Source organism: Tursiops truncatus, chromosome 3 (genome assembly GCF_011762595.2).
Source record: "Tursiops truncatus isolate mTurTru1 chromosome 3, mTurTru1.mat.Y, whole genome shotgun sequence".
Taxonomy (NCBI): Eukaryota; Metazoa; Chordata; class Mammalia; order Artiodactyla; family Delphinidae; genus Tursiops; species Tursiops truncatus.
In genome coordinates this window covers 90,104,482-90,125,848 of record NC_047036.1, presented here as the reverse complement: position 1 = coordinate 90,125,848, position 21,367 = coordinate 90,104,482, and the positions used below count along the sequence as shown (strand labels likewise).

Sequence of the window (21,367 nt, the reverse complement as noted above, 5' to 3'; positions counted from 1 at the left end):
AATTTATTCTAGTAGTAGAGTCTTGGGGGACATAAGCATTTAACAGATTATTGGAGTAACAGACATCAACCAGTAGAGAAGAATTAGTAGAAAAAAGAGGGAGTGATGATATAGAAAGCCAAAGAGGGGAGAGGCAAGAAGATCAACATTATCAAGAGCTGTAAAATCATTAAACAATAGGAGGTCTGAGACGGGTGATGGGTTTCTGAAGTCAGAGAGTCATTGTTCTTGGGAGCATTAGCGAGTAGAAGCAAAGTTCAGATTGGAGGTAAACAAAGAGTGAAGGGAAAGTTTAAGCATAAGACAAAGGTGGTGAACTGTTTTAAAAAGCTTAGCTATGAAAGGAAGGGGAAATATGTCAATAGTTTGGATGAAAAAACGAGGTCAAAAGAGGAGAAGTTTAATACGTTGTAGGATAAGAAATCAAGAGACTCAAGATGCAAGAAAGGGAGTAATATTTGGTGGGAAAAGCCATAGAGGAGGGGAGTAGAAGGTAATAGTGCAAATGTTTTGGATACAAGTTTTGGTAGGGTCTGAAACCAAGGCATGGCTGTAGATTGACAGTATAGGAGTTTGTGTCTACCGTATCACTTGTTTTGCTTTCTTCATTACATTATAAATCTCTTTTAACTCCTCACAGTGTTCAACATAGTGATTCATCAAATATTCAGGTAGTGGTGGCAAATATGTTTTGAAAGATTATTTGTATAAAACTTCAAGTTCTTACACTGGCTTGTTATTGTTGATATATCACAAGAACACCAACATTTTGTTTCATGTAAGGATAAAATCCTAGATATTGCCCTCTTATCACATGCTGTTAAGTGGAGCCCTACTGAGGCTACATGTTCAGCAACAGGTGGATTCCTACCTGAGGCTATTAGTTACTGCTACTACCTACCCATACAGCCATCCAATAGATGAGTGTTTATTACTAATTTTTCCATTGTGTCGGTGGACTAAAACTCAAAGATTGTTTAAAAGTTTGTAAAAAGAACAGCACAGAGATGGTTCTGTTAAATACCACATAGTCTTATGTTAAATGACATAACTGTTGCTGTTGTTAAACTATATATTTTTAAAAATCAACAACAATGACATCTTGAAAAGAATTAAATTGGAGAATGTTGGTTTAAAAGCAATGACATTGATTACAATATCAGATTATCCATTATGAATAGTATCTATTCTGACTCGATTTATTTTCAGCTGGAAGTTTCCAGGGATTGTTGTGTAGTAACTATACTTAATTGGGCATTCAACCATTATGGAATTGCTGTTCTGAATTACATAAACTCTTATGCATGAATTATTTACCTTGTAGTTTTCTATTATACCACCAGGGGTCATACATAACATTATTAATCTTCAATAGATGGGGAAATATACAGCAGTTTCAGCCTCTTGAGTACTGAATTTAATTATATTTTAATAACTAAAAGACAAATGAAATGCAGTGTGAGATGTTAATGAAATATTTCTCACAAATTATTTTTCTTACAATAACACTTTCTTTCTCTGGAGAATTATATTGCAAGTATCCAAACATCTTTTCAAATGTGCAGTGTATTCTGAAAATCATGGAAATTGTATGTAAAAGAGAACTCCTTTCTCAATCAATTTTTAGCCCTGTGGAAGACAAGAATGTAGATTCTGAGATGGTGAGTATATCCTAGCGCATGACAAATCAGATCAGATTACTATGCTTAAATAATCATGCTTGCTAATTCGGTAACATGGCTGAAGATGAATTTAGCTGCAGGGGAGAAGTGAACAGCACAGACATTAAAGTCATGTGCACATTTCCTGGACAGTAGTTAGTAGGATCAGTAGTGGGGCATCAGTATCCACCACTACTACTTTAAATGGAGTAATGCCATAATACCTTCTTCCTTATCGATTCCATCTCAGCTGATTAATTAAAAATTGCAACATAATTTAGATTGACTTTTAAATGAACATTTTAACATATTACATTTTTATTAAAGGGAGAGTGTGTAAAGTACAGGCTGTTATTGAGAGCAAGTGTAATATTTTTATGCTTCCATGATTCATATGTAATAACATTTAATATACTATTAAAATCAACTGAAATTTTTTTAATGGTTCAAAATTGAGAAAGTAATACCTGGTATATGACAAATCTCCTTTTAATTTCTAACTTAGATATTAATGATCAACATTAGAGAAAACTATCTGTCCCAATTATATGTAATTCCTTGGTATGTAATAAGCTATTATTATACAAACAGAACTCCAGTGTTCATATACCTGATAGCCTGATGTACATCAAAAGTCAAACTTCAATCTTTGGGGCTTGTAATGCCTTTATTTCCTTTTCTCACATATATTCCAAAAGAAAGCAGTGAACACTTCAAAACCTTGATTCTTTTATTATTTTATTTTTTGTTATATATACTTATTATTTTATAATTTATAAATAGAAATGTTTTTATAATAATTTCTTAAAAAGGAGAAAAATGCATTTAATATGATGCTAGTTGGAACAACTAAGTAAATTTAAGGAAAATTCTTTTTTAAAATAATTTTGCCTGTGAGCTGCCTCACAGTTTCCCTGTGCTTCCCTTGGGCCCTTTCCACAACTATCTGAAATTTAAGTCTATAAGGAGGAACATTTAACCACATCTATTTGTGTTCTTTCTAGGAGTTAGTGTTTTCTTTTTGGCTCATAACTTGGTAAGCCATTTATATAAAGAGTGACGTATACTAAGCCATTTGAACCATTTGGTTACGCTTACTAATGAACACACATTGCTTCATGCATAAAAAGGATCTTGTTTTAAAGTTTCAAAAATGTTTTGACAATAAATATATAACCTAAGATACTGAGCAATAGAAAAAGCACTGACTTTCAAGAGGGAGGGCCTGTTCACCAATTGACTTTGTGATCCAGAGTAGGTCCATTAAGCTCTCCAAATCCCCATTTGCTTATCTTTAAAAAGATACCATTGGGTACTTCCCTGGTGGTCCAGTGGTTAAGAATCCACGCTTCCACTGCAGAGGGCACAGGTTTGATCCCTGGTTGGGGAACTAAGATTCTGCATGCTGCGTGGTGCAGCCTATATATATATATATATATATATATATGAAGTGAAGGAATAACTTCAAAAAATAAAAAGACACGACCATAATCATTATCATCATCCTCGTCATATTTGCCCTAACTAATCTACAGAGTTGTTGTGAAGATTGCAAAAAAGCATGTGCCTTATAAATTATTAAGAGCCATGCAAACATAAATAATTATTATTGAAAAATATACTTAGGAACTCACTTTAACTTAGGCAGTTAAATGTAATAATTTTTAAGGACATGCTTATGCTGACTAATTGTGCTTAACTGTGTGTAGTTAATTGTGTTTAACTTAATATAGTGATGATTTGAGTGTTTTTCCTTTAAACAAATAAGATCCTGTGAAATCTTGACAACATGAGTGTTTCACCTTTGAGGCCGGCAACTTTCAGTGTTAATTCTGCTTCTCCTTGAATCAATCTGTTTTTGTCACTCTTGGTGCACATATACAGCAAGGAAATGGAAGTTCACTGCTTCTATACAGTTAAGATCTACCTTGGTTTGAAGTGAAAGAGGCAAGAATGTCAACACATGAAAAGAATATATCTGCTTATAATGGGACAAGTCACTAAGTCTCTGTGCTTTTTTCCACTTTTTAGAACAAAGGGGCATAGTTTCAGTCTTTTTAAGTTCTATTTCACCTCCATACATGAGATTCTATGAAGTGATTATAACAGAATTTAGCCTCTCAGACTTATTGCCCTCCTTTGTCTACTCCCATTACCCCATAATATAAAGAATATAAAAGGTAGTGTAGCCACAGTGCTGCTGAAAATGGCTGGTTCAGCTGATTCAGTGGTGGATGGCATATTTTACTGTTGTCCTCCAGTTTCAGCCCATTTTCTCCAGTACAGTTTAATCTAAGCCAGGCTCCCTAGTTCAGCCGAGTATTTACCCATTCAGTACCCATCTGTCTCAACTTCTGGGAGAAGTAAGGGTGAAGAAGAGAGAAAACTGGGACTATAAAAGATATACCTGTATTCATCCTCTCTCCCTTTATTATTCATATGCTACAGTAGAGGATTTGTGGGTTTATTCCTACAGTTCGTATCCTTCAGTAATGCTAAAGGGTACATGACAGCATATTTTGGCCACTGTAAAATACTTTATTTTTAATATATTATAAGCATTGAAGTAGAAACATAATTTGTTTTCAAAGTGCTATTATAAAATTGCTTTTATAGAAGGAATTCTGTACGATATAGGCATTAGGATACACACAATATGGGTGTTGGTTCTGTATAAGAATAGGAAATCTCCTTTCCCTGCTGCTGGGACCCATTTCTCCTTTTAATGTTCTTTCAAGCTGATCCAGACACAGGGTTTCCATTGACTTTGACAAATGGTACACTTTAACTGGCTCTGTGAATTGCAGAGCCTGAACACTGGATTGGGTTTTCCACTCTGTCCTTTGCTCACTAGCAAAGCTGAATTTGTTAAGCACACTTGTCACATTATAATAATAACATGGTTCTTTGGAGTAGGTAGACTCAAATTCAACAAAAATGCAGTAGACCGTTTACTAAATAGTTGCATCCATCCTAAAGTATTGTACAAATAGTTTTCTGAAAACTAGGAAACATAAAGGATTTACATTCAAATGTATTAACAGTCTCATCCTTTAGTGCTTTAAGTACAGTACTCAGTAAGCTAAAGGCACTATCTAAATTTGGGACATTTTATGCTGTACTGTAATTATAGATGGTTACTAGGAATTGGGTTAGACTGAGACACAGGCTCTTTAAAATTAGGAGCATTATCCTATGATTCATGCCCTGTTATTCAGGTAATATATTTGTATTGAGGGGTGCTATCATGGCAATGTCAGCTATCCCCCAAATAACTGAAAACAAGGATGAAACTCAAAAAGCTGTCTTCGAGCAGCCACAATAGAGCCCATGCTTCAGTGTTCAGTTTTGTTATCAAAGAGAGCCTGGTCAGACACTCAGAGCTTCTCAGATTTGCACAGAATTCAAGCTGATAGGATTATCTGAGTTCTCAGCCAACAGCAGATTGGCAACACTTTGGTAGGTGGGCTTTCTGTCTTTAGAATGTACGCTCTGCCCACTGTTTCCACAGTGGGAGCTGGTTCCAAGGATGCAGCCTTGAGACCGTAATGTGTTGCTGAGACCATTTGGATGGTATAGGTGATTGAACCTAGTTAAAGCATCCACATAAACCTTAAGATTCTGGAGGGCAGGTGTGGAGATCTTCTCTCTTGCAGCTGCCGAAGAGAAACCTCCTGTGTAAGTTTCCTTGCTTGTTGAACTGCCACCTGCCAATCTGGAGTGGCCTGCCTCTTTCTCAGGTCTCCCCCAACCTTGTTCTCCATGTATGGGGGCCAGTTTGCAAACCAGCATAGCCCAAAGCTGGGCAGCAAGTGGGGGAGATGAAAGAACTATAGGAAGTGGTCATAAAGCACCCCCACACACACACCAAAAAGATGGAAGGGGAAAAATAAGTTCTAGTTCTCTGGGAGTCATTTAATGCAGTGCTCAGTGCTTTTCAAACTGTGTAGAGGGTAAAAATCCCTCTACAATTTTTTAAGGAATTTTCCAGACCGTCACAGACTGATACTTTTAAAACTACAATAATAGTAAATTATTAAAAAGAAATAAATATATAGGCATTAATTTTTTTACTAGACTGAAAAGAAAATTAACTGTCAAATTTTGTAAAAGTTTCTAAATATATGTTCTTTATTTCTGTACTCTAGTTAACAGTTTGCAGAGGGGATGTATCTGCCAACCACACCTTGGGTGGGACTGATTTAGTGTAAAGGCAAAGAACTCTACACCACCTAATAGTTCTCAGAGCATTGCTTCCTCTTGGTCTGCTACACTGATGATGTATGTGATGATTGTATTAAATCACGTCATCATCATTATTATATTAATTCATTCTAGTTAGGCAAATACATTTTTTCTTTTGAAAACAGTAAAAAGCAGGGAAGAAACTTCAGCAGAATTTCCATGCAAATACTTGAAATATACAAGGATATAATGCATAAGGATAAGAGAGAAGCCTCACTTATTTGGAAAATTCCCATGTGTGGCGGGTTCAAAGACCCTTCAGGAGCACACACGCAGTTGGGAAAACTGGTTTTATTATTTGTTGCAGAGAGAGAACACACACCCAGAGGACTATGTGATGTCTCAGTTAGAGGGTGCTAGCATAAATCTATTATAGGATTTGGACTTTGGTTGGGTGATTTGGGGGAGGCTCTAAAGAAGCAGGGATTCTCTTTAGATTTGATGCTGCCAGAAAGTAGGGGCAATTCTGATTCGGTATTTTGTGGGTGGCACCGTGACTTTTTGTCTGTGCTTAGAAACAAAAATATCAAGTGGCTTTGTGTATTTATCAGAGCAATATTGTCTGAGGTTGATATTCCGTGAGTTTATATCCAGCAGGAGAACAAAATGACCTGTGAGCGCCAGACCAGCTTGTAGTAATATTGATGTCAAATCAGTTCCGGAAGTCAGAGGCTTCTTTTTTCTTTTTCAGTGATAAGTAAAAATGGTATCATATAAAATTAAAAATCAAGCTTAAATATTCTTCATTATCTAAATCCTGATCATTTCTTTACCAAAGGCTTTTGGGAATTTTCTCTGGTGATGGTGTATAAGTTTGTTAACGAGAATTTTTGACCTCACTGAATGGTCTCTAGCCATGCAATGCACAACACATGATTTAAAAAAAAACCAAAGTATTGATTGTTTTAAATTAATTAGTCAAGCCATCCACAAGTTTCAAAACATATCTACCTATATATATATTCAGAATGTTTGCAACATGAGGGATGTCAGGCATCCAGGCTCAGCCTGCTAGAGCAATTTGAGAAAAGAATTTCATTTATATGGGTTCCACTTTTGGGGGAGACTCTACCACAAAGCAGAAAACTGAGTTATTTAGATGAAATATGTACATATACTGAAGTCTGCACGTCTCAGTCTGATGTCTTACATTATTTTAGAATAAAGTTTTTTTTTGGAAATTATAACATTCTAAACACTGACTGGTTTCCATTTGCTTTTGTGGATGATTTTTCCCCTGAGTCGGTAGCCTTGTGCAGAGACTTTATCTTACTCCTGCCTTTATTGCCAGCGTCTGTGTTCCTGACATAATGTAAATCAATACACATCTGTGAGACTTAAATAAGCAGTTGACTAGAAACTTAAAACTAAGTTTAAAATTTTAAACTTAGTTTAAAATTTATATATGAACTTCTGGCTTTCTCTCTTAAGAGTACTCAACATGAAAACTTTCTTTAAGTATAGTCTTGATGTTATTTTGTATAGTAAATGAGAATTGTAAAATCCTTTGGAATCTCTTAGTGTTTCTTTTGAGCATAAAAGAATAATATATCAGCTAAATTAGTAATTTGAGTACATATCACAGGATGTGTATTTGAATCTTTACTGTTGACAAAAATTCAATGGGAGTGCTGTGTCAAAAAATAAAATCAAGTTTCTTTGTACCAGTTACTTTAGCAGATCAGTTAAGTCTATGAAACTGTTAGGAAACACTCTAAGAAAAAAACAAATAGCCCATTTGTTTTCTGATTTTGTAGCCTTTTAAAATAGTTACTTTGCAGACATTGACCACATCCAGCTAGGCAATATTTTGGTCCTTAAAGTGAAAATCCACATTTTAAAACCCAATTTGCTGTTTGATCATTGTTCAAACTTTCCCCTCTTCCCTCCCCCAGGTATCAGGGAGAACTAAGTCATATAGGTTTTAAGAAGCACAATTGTGTCTAATAGTTGTCCCTTAGCAGATACAGGATTTTTGTCACATTGTGGAACTGATGTCATTGAACACAAGGGCTCCATGTGAGAATATATTAAGAATTAAGTTCAGATTAACTATATATACTTACAAAAATGTATTTAAGTAAATATACTTACAAAAAGTATTTATGTAAATGTATTTAAGTAAATATATACTGGGACTTCCCTGGTGGCCCAGTGGGTAAGACTCTGCACTCCCAATGCTGGGGGTCCGGGTTTGATCCCTGGTAAGGGAACTAGATCCCACATGCCTCAACTAAGTCTGCATGCTGCAACTAAAAATCCTGCAAAGACCAGCGCAGCCAAAATAAATAAATAGATAAAATATATATATATATATATATATATATACTTACAAAAATGTATTTAAGTATATTAACTATATATACTTACAAAAATGTATGTAAGTAATATATTTTGTAAGTAATACAAAAATGTATTTAAGTAAAAATGTATTTAAGTAAAATTTCATTGAACACAAGGGATCCATGTGAGAATATATTAAGAATTAAGTTCAGATTAACTATATATACTTACAAAAATGTATTTAAATTGCTCTACTTGGTGTAGCATGGTGTAGAAAAAATATGCATTTAAAATTTATTTTCATGTTTATTCAAGTCAAAGAACTCTTTCTCAGATATATTTTATTTACAGGAACATTTGCAACTTAATCAGGAAGGATATGAAATTAACCACCTGCTCTGGCACTGTGTTGCTGCCTGGACTTGTGTTCAGAAGAATAGTCCCCAGTTGAATAAGGTGCTTGAACATCTCATCTTTCATAAAACACAGCTTCAAGAGAAACAGTGGTAAGAGGGATCCTATAAATCCAAAGTAACTCATGGGGAAACCTTTGTGTTTAAATGTTAAATAACCTTTGTGCTTAAATGTTAATCACACCTTAGTTGACTATGAAAAAAATTTATAATCTCAGTTCCAAAGGCAAGGGCAATTTATATATTTTGCATTAGTTCATTTCATCAATAAATTTTTCTTATCGTTTTTTTTTTTTTGGCTAGATGAGCATGCTTGTATTGCGTTGTTTGTCTTTATTAAAGGAAATTTGCTATTGAAACTTCATTCCCACATTTAAAACATCTTTTATTTTCCAAGTTGTTAAACAACAATGAAGTACAGCTTATTATCCTTGGAGGAAATATACTAAGATTCTGTTTCTTTATGCCTTATTTGTAAAGTAGAAGAGAAATGACTGATAAGTGTTAATTTCCTCCTATACATATGTTAATTTGAAAAGGGAAAAAGAAGTCTTAAATTACTACAAAAGAGGGCATGGGTTAATGGAGGAAAGAAGAATTTTAAAGGAGTATTTCTGAGGAAATTGATCAGAGGATATCCCTTTGCAATATTTGAGGATGATCAGAGATTTGAATTCCTTTTCCACTACTAACAATAACAATAATATGTTGTGCCATAGCAAGTTGAAAATTCATATGTTTTTCTTAAAATTACTTCCAGTTTTTAAGCCTCTGGCAAGCCCACTCTGCACAACCAATTTGTATATGTAAATTCTAAGAATCTGGTATATTTCTTCTGGACAAAAGCTGTTTTCCAGTTTCATTTGGATATTTTGGGGATTCTAGATCAAGTAAAGATTTCTGGAGAATGGTTTAGAGCATGTCTAATTCCCTTGAAATAGCCTATTTTAGAGTCTTGGAAGACTCTAACTTGATTTAAAAATAGCAAATTATATTTCAACATATAAAAGTAAATATTGCATGACTTTGTCAGTTTATTTTCAAGGTATTCTAATAATTACCAAATAAACATGTTTAGATAACTGCTGAGATAGTAAAAGTGACTGATTAAGAATATCTAATTCTGAAAGTCAAGAAATTGTTTCTTTAACCAATTTTCATTTTTACTGTGTTGCATCAAACTTGATTTAATTTAATTTTTCAATTATTTCTCTTTGATAGGTTTTTTTTTTAAACTTAGTATTTAATAGATTTAGGGGTTTTAGGGATAATACAAGATTATTCTTACTTTACAAATGAAGAAACTGAGGCCAAGTTTATTAGGCTTACTGGTGACTGGAACCAGATTTCAAGGTCCAGCGTACCATTCTTTTTGGTTCATCATCCCGCTTTCATTCTGGCTTCATTATTAAGGAGGTAACTGCTTAAAGGCATCTTGTCACTGAATCCTGACTTCTTTTTCTGGGAGGACATTGTGGAAATCAAGCATGGGAGGGAAAGTCAGTGTTTAGACAATGCTGAATGAACAGAGGAGTAAATGGAAAAAAATGGTGAAACACAGTGACTGTTCATAATAGACTGGAAAAGGTAATTGTTTAAAAGAGCACTGCCAAATAGTTTTGATTGTATTTCTTATATTTACTATTTTTTTCTCTTTTTTAAAGTTTTATTTACTGTTTTTTAAGAAAAGAATTTGACTTTTTTTTAAAAGATGACTCTAGTAAACAAAAATAACCTGTTGACATTAAAAATTTATCTTTTTAAGTTAGCAATTTGACTAACTTCTCTATTAGTCAAATTTTCTGTTAGTTATAATGACATATCAAATATTAAAAAATTAATTTTTCTTTTTAAAAGTATTTAATTTATGTGACAGCCTATACAGTTTTCAAGAAGTCATTATTCCAGGCAAAACCAAACAAACTGTGATGTAATTATCAAAATCAAACCAGAAATACTTTTACATTTATGGGAAAACTTTAATATTGGTCTTGTGTGCTCCTAAGATTAGGTACATGTGAGAAATTTTAAAAATGAACTGAACATATTTAGAATTAAATAGAAAAATTGAGGCTTCAGGCCCTGATAGTAAATTAAGACTTTGTTAGGATTTGCTAGACCAGATAGCCTTAAAATTGTGGTAGTTGGTGGAAGATATCTTTGGTTTAGGACCTGAAATTCAATGCCAAGTGACTATTAATAGGAGTAATGTAAGCAGTTTCATTTTCCATGCATATCAGTAAATTACCACATGATAGAAAAATGATCAGAGATTTAAAATGCAGAGGGAGACCATTCAACTAATTGAGCAAAAGAAATTTCATTAATAGTGGCAAAAAGTGCTTGGGCCAATACTAGTGAGTGGTTTTCATCTGCCCTTCTCCGATGCTATCCATCAGCAGATAATTCATCATGTGTGTACCTGCCTGACTCCTTATAACCCCCTTTATAAAGATCATACAGCACAAAAGGAAAGAAACAGAAGCCAGTGGTTTCAAAAGAATAGGCCCAGGATCCATGAAAAGACTCCAGGAAAGACTCACAGGATTAGAGCAACCTCTGCTCGATGAGAGACAGGGAATAAACTGAGGAAAGGAAATGTACTAATTACAATAAATTATAAAATAGGGTGAAGAAGTAGAGAAAATGAGAATACACGAGCCGCTCCCAGTGTCACGCACCAGCCTTTATCTTGGAAGTTTAGCTGCCTTGTGCCGCAGATAAGCAGCTTGTGTAAGGCAGATTTCCATTTAATATGGTTAAATTTTATATGATGCTTCATACTCTCAATGCTCCACCCTGTGGTTTGGCCTTTTACGAACTGCCCCATTTGCTCTGGGGAGATAGGTCAAGCCACCGCAAAAGGCTTTCTAATTGAACATGAAAATAATGAATTGTGTTAATAATTGAATTATTAGCCAATGCGACTGCTGAGAAATGCAGCATGGCACTTCAGGAGAGCAGTATAACATATAAAATTATATCTCCCAAAGCAAATAGCTGATTTAATCGCTCCATGAATGTATTCCAAAAAAGACTGACAGTTTAAAATTATACCGACATTGCAAGTGTTTTCCAGACATACAGTGTTTGTGTTTGCATCGAAATAAATTGAACAAAGAATCTGCTGCTTTGTATGGGCAGCAAGGCCTTTACTTCTGGACACATCACTGCCTTCTGCAATATCTATCTCCCTGAACCCCAGTAATTATAATGTTGTGTGATAGTCTAACCAAAACCCTTCAGACCAAAGTTTTCATCAATAATTCCTCTTCATGAGCTGAGATGTCAGTGAAGGTCCTCAGTCTTCTGATTCATTTCCGAGATTTCTTATTGACCCTTCAATCCTCTGAGCTAAATGTAAACATTTAGTCTGTATCAAGGGTAAATATATAATTTATGCTTTGCTACCTTACGGTGCAGTGAAAAAAGCATTCAACTTCAAATCAGAAGGCCTGAGTTTTAGTCTTATCTCTTGCTACCTGTCTAATTTTGATTGAGTCGCATGACCCCTATGAACAGGGTCTGCTCAGCAGTTAAACAGAGGTAATAGCCATCTCAAAGAGCTTTTGGGAGATTTAAATAAGGTAAGTAATATGAAAACACCTTTTAAACTCTGGATCTCCCCTAATACTTCATTTCCTGCTAGTTCAGATCTGAATGATTGTTTTTCGTAAACTCCTACCTACTGAATTTCTGTGTCAGTACCTGACACATGTCCTCTCCTTAAGTTAACCAACTTGGGCACCTTGACTACATTTCAGAGCAGTTCCCCTGCTCTCCACTCCCACTGTCCCCACCTTGGGTTGGGACCTTATTGTCTCATGACTTTTGTAGCTTATTAACTGGTCTCTTGGCCTTATGTTTTCTCTTCAGTAATCTGTCATACTCTGCTGCCAGGGTTACAACATAAACGTGATTATACCATTATCCATCTTAAAATTATTTAATAAGACCTGTTTTTACATGACACAGGGGTTGCAACTCCAATCAGGGTCTCTTAAATTGCCATGATTAAAAACAAACAAACAAACAAAAATCAAGAGCAAAAACAAAGACTGAAAGAAGGATCCTGTTACTGGGATTAATTACCACCAACTAGCCACACAGCCAGACCAAGTGCCTGGAAGAAGGCAATCAGTGAGCACCTAGGCCTTCTGAACAGCCATCATGGCCTGTCGACACTCCATCCTTTCATTCTCCCCCACTACCTTCCCTGGTGCGCCAGGAATGTTCTGTGTGTAGGAGAAAGAACCCTTTTAGCAGACAGGTTAAAGACTAGATTTTCACGTAGCCCATCTCTTCTGAATGTCAGAAATCAGGAAATGGCAAGAGGAACATATTCTTTAAACTAGTTTTCCTAAATGGTCAAAATCAGTAAAGAAATTCTGTCTGCTTTCTTCTCCATGTGCGGTGAAGATTGAGACTAATTTATTTGTACTAATTCTCCCCTCCCTAGCCTGTTAATGTAATCTTGAGTTTCTGATAACATTATAGTTAAATCATTACTTAAAATGTTCATTCTTCTCCTTAAAGAGTGGTTTATGTATTTATTTAATTTGGGGATCATATTTATAAAATAATTTTGACTTATTAAAATGTATCTATTTTTCCCGCTCACTGTCATCCATTTAACACTAGGATTTTCCATTCTTAAGCTGTTAAATACTATTCCTTTCTTGGCTGGCTTGAGTAAATTTCTAAGCATGGACATAGGTGACCTATTTCATTAGGCAGGCCCTTGATTACATATGACCCTTGGCTGAATATAACATTTGTCACCATTTTTCCCCCTAAAAAGTTTAAGTACACTTTGTCTGGAAATAGACTTCTATGCTCACAGATTTTTAATTCCCCTCTTTCAATCTCTAAATGTTGCTATGCTGTTTCCTACCTTTTAGTTATTATGAGATGTTCAAAGCCAGTCTGCCCCCTTTTTATCTGTTTTATTTTCAATCCAGAATTTTTTAGAAACACCTTTGTGATTTGGTAGCCAGGAGATAGATGCTTCCTCTTATGTCTCACTGACAGTCTTAGGAAGCTGCTGGGGCAAATCCTCTGCTTTACTTAGAGAGAAGCCCCCAGTGTGTGAAGCTGTGCACAGATGCTGTGGCTACTGGGCTACATTTCATGGAGGATTTCCATTGATTGTTCGTGGTTCACATGTGTTCCCAACTCCTGCCTCTCTGTGCTTAGGGTTTTTCTTACATGGTGGTGGAAAATCCATATATGCCTGCATTACATTTTAAATCAAACTTTGGGCTTCTTGGCATTGGAAAGGTTTGCCTTCATTTAGATTACATTTTCTTCATAGTTTTAAAACCCTTAAAATTTCTTTCTTTTTTTGGTGGTACTGTGGGTTTATTTTTCTTTATTTTATGTTTGGTTGTTTCAATAGGAATTAGATAGTAATGGATCTCAGTTTGCCAGTGGTTGTCTTCCTCTAAATTATTGAAGAATTGTTCAAGTTTGTTCCCTTCCAAGTGTCATTTTTTGTAGCCACTTCCTTCGTTATGAATTTGAATTATATTTCTGTAATTTTAATTTCCTGCACCCTCTTGTTTTCTTATTATACCACCTTTCATCTCAGTATCAAGGCTTTTCTTTGTTGTTTGTTCTTCCTGGGCTTTATTAAAGATGCTTAAGAGTCTTGTAAAAATGTCTTCTGGCTCCTGGAAGAAATTACTTTCAGAGTTATGATCTTCTCTTAGTATTCAGACTGATATTCTCTTCAGTCCTTGCTATAATATATATATATATATATATATATATATATATATAAATATATATATATATATAATACACAGGCCTTTCACTGCTGTGAGAGGTACACAGGCCTCTCACTGCTGTGGCCTCTCCCGTTGCGGAGCACAGGCTCCGGACGCACAGGCTCAGCAGCCATGGCTCACGGGCCCAGCCGCTCCGCAGCACGTGGGATCTTCCCAGACCGGGGCACGAACCCGTGTCCCCTGCATCGTCAGGCGGACTGTCAATCACTGCACCACCAGGGAGGCCCCTATAATATATTTTTAAATCATCTCATGTAGGGCCCTCTCCTCCATTTTCTATTTTACTTATCTCAGAACTAGGGAAAATTTATATAAACTTGTCATTTTTAAAATAAGAGGTTTGTGTTCATAGCATACATTACAGAGGTTAAAAGCTACAACACTCCACATGCAGTATCATAGAGAACTTCCTGCATTCTCCCTATTCTTTTCTATTTAACTTGTGAGGAGAAAATGCACTCCAGCATTCCCATTACAGCACTCCTCCTCCCCACCCCGTGGCCCCTTTTCCTACACACATATCCCCACAAGCACTGTTTTCCATCCTTTTGTCATCTGGAAGTTGCTATCTCTGAATAAGTATGGAGAGATGAGGATAAAAAGCATAGAGATAATACTCTGGCTCCTTAAAAATTCAGTACCTCAAAGTTAAGGATTGGCTTTACTTATTTCTATGAAAAACATGGTAGACAGTAGAGATAATTTTTTCTTTACTTTTTTTCTTTTAACCTTCTTTTGGGAAACAAGGCTGCTGTGTTTCTTGAAGTGGCATGTGGCTACTCCTTCTTGCTGTTCTTAATCCAGCTCTATCAATTCTATGCTTTATATCTTACAGGACATTCCCTGTAAGATAGTGACATCTGTTTCATTCTCAGTCTCCAGGATTGTGTGGATTTTTGACATTGTCAGTGTTTTCCGAAATATCTATTGAAAGTTTCAAGTAACCCTATGTAAGAGTTGCAACTTGGAGACATTTTAATTCTATCTTTTAAAATAATAATTTGGTCATAGAGGAAACATATATAGAGGAGTAAGGAGAACCTAGGAAAACTGTTCTGAATGCTGATGTTTCTAACCTTTTTATAAGGTGGTGTGCAGACAGATATCTTTTTATGAAGCCCCTGGTTATTATATGTTAGTTCATTTATATAAGTAGAGAAGGAACGCTGGACCACAGTCAGGATAGCTGAAGTCCAGTCCAGGTCTGGTACTGTTTAGCTGTGTGCAGTGATTCACATTAATTTTAAAAGCTAACCCAACATTGTTTCCTTTTCTCCACACCCTCTCCAGCATTTATTGTTTGTACATATTTTGATGATGGCCATTCTGACTGGTGTGAGGTGATGCCTCATTGTAGTTTTGATTTGCATTTCTCTAACAATTAGTGATGTTGAGCATCTTTTCATGTGTTTGTCAGCAATCTGTATGTCTTCTTTGGAGAAATGTCTATTTAGGTCTTCTGCCCATTTTTGGATTGGGTTGTTTAGTTTTTTTGATGTTGAGCTGTATTAGCTCCTAGTATATTTTGGAGGTTAATCCTTAGTTGCTTCATTTGCAATATTTTCTCCCATTCTGAGGGTTGTCTTTCATCTTGTTTATGGCTTCCTTTGCTGTGCAAAAGCTTTTAAGTTTCATTAGGTTCCATTTGTTTATTTTTGTTTTTATTTTCATTACTCTAGGAGGTGGCTCAAAAAAGATTGTGCTGTGCTTTATGTCAGAGTGTTCTGCCTATGTTTTCCTCTAAGAGTTTTATAGTGTCTGGTCTTACACTCAGGTCTTTAATCCATTTTGAGTTTATTTTTTGTGTGTGGTGTTAGGGAGTGTTCTAATTTCATTCTTTTACATGAAGCTGTACAGTTTTCCCAGACCACTTATTGAAGAGGCTGTCTTTTCTCCATTATATATTTTTGCCTCCTTTGTCATAGATTAGTTGACCATAGGAGCGTAGGTTTTATCTCTGGGCTTTCTATCCTGTTCCATTGATCTATATTTCTGTTTTTGTGCCAGTACCATACTGCCTTGATTACTGTAGCTTTGTAGTATAGTCTGAAGTCAGGGAGGCTGATTCCTCCAGCTCCGTTTTTCTTTCTCAAGATTGCTTTGGCTGTTGGGGATCTTTTCTGTCTCCATCCAAATTTTAAGATTTTTTGTTCTAGGTCTGTAAAAAATGCCATTGGTAATTTGATAGGGATGGCATTGAATCTGTAGATTGCTTTGGGTAGTATAGTCATTTTCACAATATTGATTCTTCCAATCCAAGAACATGGTATATCGCTCCATCCATTTTTTGTCATCTTTGATTTCTTTCATCAGTGTCTTATAGTTTTCTGAGTACAGGTCTTTTACCTCCTTATGTAGGTTTATTCCTAGGTATTTTATTCTTTTTGTTGCAATGGTAAGTGGGATTGTTTCCTTAATTTCTCTTTCTGCCCTTTTGTTGTTAGTGTATAAGAATACAATTGATATATTGTTCATAGGAATGTAAATTGATACAGCCACTATGGAAAACAGTGTGGAGGTTCTAAAAAAAGTACAAGTAGAACTACCATATGATCCAACAGTCCCACTCCTGGGCATATACCCAGAGAAGACCATAATTCAAAAAAACACATGCACCTCAATGTTCATAGCAGCACTATTTACAGTAGCCAGGACATGGAAGCAACCTAAATGTCCATTGACAGAGGAATAGATTAAGAAGTTGTGGTACATATATACAATGGAATATTACTCAGCCATAAAAGGAATGAAATTGGGTCATTTGTAGAGACATGGATGGACCTAGAGAGTGTCATACAGAGTGAAGTAAGTCAGAAAGAGAAAAGCGAATATCATATAATAATGCATATATGTGGAATCAAGAAAAATGGTATAGATTATCTTGTTTGCAAAGCAGAAATAGAGATACAGATGTGGAGAACAAACGTATGGATACCAAGGGGGAAAGGGGTGGGGTGGGAGGAATTAGGTGACTGGGGTTTGCACATTATACATTATTGATACTATGTATAAAATAGACAACTGATGGGAACATACTGTATAGCACAGGGAACTCTACCCAATGCACTGTGGTAACCTAAATGGGAGGGAAGTCTAGGGAGGGGATATCTGTATGTGGAGGGCTGATTCATTTTGTTGTGCAGTGGAGGCTAACACAACATTGTAAAGCAACCATACTCCAATAAAAATTAATAAAAATAAATAAAAGCTAACACAACATTGTACGTCAGCTATACTCCAATAAAAATTTTAAAGAGGAAAAGAATTAAAAAAGCAAAGCTACAAAGTAAAATAAATCAAGTAACTGTGTTATTTTAGACAAGCCAGTAAACCTCTGCCTCAGTTTATTTACATAATTAGGGGGACATCTATAATATATATAAATTACTCTATATGTACATGTTTAATTTCATGGCATTGTAAAAGTAAGTCAATGTACTGGTAATTGAGACTTGGTGTCCTGCAATGAGTTCACAAAGAAGCTAACACTGTATTTAAATTACTAACCTAATTCAATTTGAAAACTTCTTTTTACATGCATTGATTTTCAGTTTTTATTTTTAACAAACTTCAATTTATAAGTATTGGTGCTTTTAGTCTATTTTTGTCAAAGGCATTTTCCCTTATAGAAAATTTTGCAGTCAGCAGCATTGGTTGAAACAGTGTTTCTGGTGAAGAATTTTTCTACCATAGGTGGCTGACACTGATGGAAATTCTTCAATCTGTATTTTAGTGAAAGTGCCCTAGGTTAGCTACAGTTTTCCAGACTTAAAGGGGAACAGAAGAAACAAAACCTTATGACTATGAGGTATATTCATGGTAAAGAAGTTTTGTGAACTCTGAGACTGTCCTCTCCTTTACCTTATCATGAAACCTCTGCGATGAATATTCTGGGGAAGGACTCACCTTTGTTCGTCTTGGAAATCATCTAGACCTTTTCCTTCAGTCATCATAGATTAAAAAAAAAAAAAGTTACTGAACTCATATCCATTGACTTTGAAATAATAGTATTTTTGTAATTCAGTTCAGTTCAGCCTTTTGAACCCCGTCATTTTATATAGAGTATTTCATTTAAATCTCATAGTCTCTGAAAAGTAGGTTTTGCTATATTTACTTTATAGATGAGTAGATTAAGATTCAGCTAAGGTATGAACATTGCCCTTTGCCATATATCTAGTTAGTGGCAGAGCTAAGATTCCATCTCTGAGTTTTCAACTCTAAATTTCATGCTTGTAAATATGTTCAAATGTATCAGCTAGGCTTTAGTTCTTCTGAATGTAACAGTGACCTGACTGCAATTGCATACCAAATAGGGCTTTATTTATTGCACATAACAAGCAGTGCATTACTGATGCAGATGCTTAAGGGAATCCTCAAGATCCAGCCTTCTTCTAGCTTCCTTTTATTCCATTCTTTTTTTTTTTTTTTTTTGCGGTACGCGGGCCTCTCACTGTTGTGGCCTCTCCCGTTGCGGAGCACAGGCTCCGGTCGCGCAGGCTTTTAAGTGCCCATGGCTCACGGGCCCAGCTGCTCCGCCGCATGTGGGATCTTCCCGGACCAGGGCACGAACCCGTGTCCCCTGCATCGACAGGTGGACTCTCAACCACTGCGCCACCAGGGAAGCCCTGGGGAGTCATATTTCAAAATTAAGTTTCTTGTGTTATAATTTACATATAATAAAATTCAAACATTTTATGTATACAGATCTATGACCTTTGACAAATGTGTACACCTGTGTAATCACTATCCCAGTCCAGATGTAGAATGTTTCCATCTTGAGCAAGCAACATTAACTGAGCACTTTGCCATTTTGAACAAAATTGAGGTTTAGTTTCAAAGGAAGGAGACAAATGATATTAGGTGGAAACTAGGCAACATTGTAATACTAAGGTTAAATATTAATGTACTTAGATAATGGCTTAGAAAAGCAAAATTGAAAAACAGGAAATACCCATAGGTGGGAGAAGACTTCAGTTATTAGTTAACCTAGCTTAAAACATGAACTTGGACAAATCTCCCAGATCTATTTAAGTCTCAATTTTCTAATATTAAAAAAAAAAGATTTTAAAAAGTTCTTGAATGTGTCAAAAATTGTGGTTCAGATCAGAGGAAGTATTTGTGTAAAAGCACATTGAGATCTGTAAAGCTCCATTCAAGTATAAAGAATTGTCTTTATTTCCGTGGTTAGAGGTGTTTCCTTTTGAAATGATCATGAACTTGACTCACCTGAAATATCACAGTTGTGAAATTCAAATATAATTGTAGAATATATTACCTTTTTAACTGATTAATGGCTTATAAATCAAGGCAATATGTAGCTCTAGGCAGAGGCAATTTTATATTTGCATTATTATTAGCTCCCTTTCAAACTATGTCTCTTTCAATTGGGTAACAACAGCATTAAATGTATAATTTCCTGAAACTGTTAGAATATATGGCTAACATATATAGCTAACAAATTCTTTGTTATGGCTAACAAATTCTTATATGATTTCCCAGTTATATGATATTTTGAATCTTGACAGTTTTCCATTTAATATGCAATATAAATTCTGAGAAATTGCACTTTTTGTAAAAATCAAATAACACTGCACTTTTAGAGTATTTAGGAAGACCATTTTTTTATTCTCTCTTTTGCGAAGAAAACACTCTCTTGAAATTCACCCCTTGGAATCAGTTGTAAAAGGTTAAAAATCAAAACCTATTGTGAGATTTGGGGGACACTATAGAACCAGAGGCCTTGATTGCTTGTTATACAGGATCTGTGAAGAAATGTGATCATTTGTAATATTTATTACTCTCAGAGTTTTGTCAGAACACTGCTGTGAACTCAACATCTTGCCCGATGTGGCCCTTTTCTATAAGCTTTTATCATAACTAGTGGCAAACAATACTAGTCTTTGTTGAAAATAAATGTATCTAGAAATCCAGGATAGTCATTTCTTCTGGCCTATTACCTTTTTCATCAAAAAATTATTTATTATTATTTAAAACGAAAGTCTTTGTTGTTTTGTTCATAAAATTTCCAGGTTGGATTCAGCACTGGCTTTGTTGGTCCTTGGGGAGGCTGCCAAATTACACATAGCCTGTTTGAAAGCTTTCATGGACCTAATGAGAGATTTTCTTTTAAGCATTATGTCTGTTCAGAATCAGGTAATAGTATATTGTTAATTTAGGTGTGCAAAAAGACCTAAATTGAAACAAGTTTTACTTTTGTCACTATTTTAACTGTATATCATTTAGGATTTATAATGAACATGACTTTGTAATAATAATTTTAATTAAATGTAAAGGTAAATGCATATTTACCGTATATCCCAGTATAAATAGATATAGATGTAGACAGAGATCCAGAAATCGGTTATACTCACATGCAGACATGCACTCACACAAGAGGGATTTTTAATTTTATTAACAAACTTCAGATCATATAGTCATATATGGTTTAGTTTCCTATTTAAAAATTTTTTTGTTGTCATTACATATTATTAAGATTTACATTTTAGTGAGGATGAGATAACCATTTCTGTGTTGTTGAGCTTTGAGCTTATTTCTAATTCACAGTTAATTACATTATTCACACTTAATTACAAATAATGTTGAACTGGTATTCTCATCCAAAAATCTTTATCTGCATTTATGACTATTTCTTTAGAATAGATTTATAAAACTAAATTACTGAGTGATAGACTATGAACTTTCTTTTAATGTTCTCAGGATGGTTGTCCAGATTCCTCTCCAGAAGACATAACTTTCTTGCTTTCCTATGAAAAAATGTGTAAGAGTGCACACACAAGAATTGAGCTATATAAAAAAAAGATTCTTTTACAATATAAAATGGAAAATAGTATCTCATTGGGTTAATTTATGTTCCATTGACTACTAAGGACATTGAAAAGTTGATGTTCTGTATATACTTTTTAGCTATTTTTATTTTTTATTCCTTGAACTTGGTTTTATGCAATCTACCCATGGA

General features: G+C 35.0%; 1 protein-coding gene across 3 annotated transcripts in view; it reads left to right on the top strand.

Moving 5' to 3' along the window:
* Positions 1 to 21,367, top strand: part of TMEM232 (transmembrane protein 232) — a 166,693-nt gene that overhangs the window by 30,016 nt on the left and 115,310 nt on the right. For all 3 annotated transcript variants that reach the window (XM_073801920.1, XM_073801918.1, XM_073801921.1), the window contains one exon: positions 8,541 to 8,695. The gene's annotated coding sequence lies outside the window, so the exon portion shown is untranslated. The remainder of the gene's footprint in view (positions 1 to 8,540; positions 8,696 to 21,367) is intronic.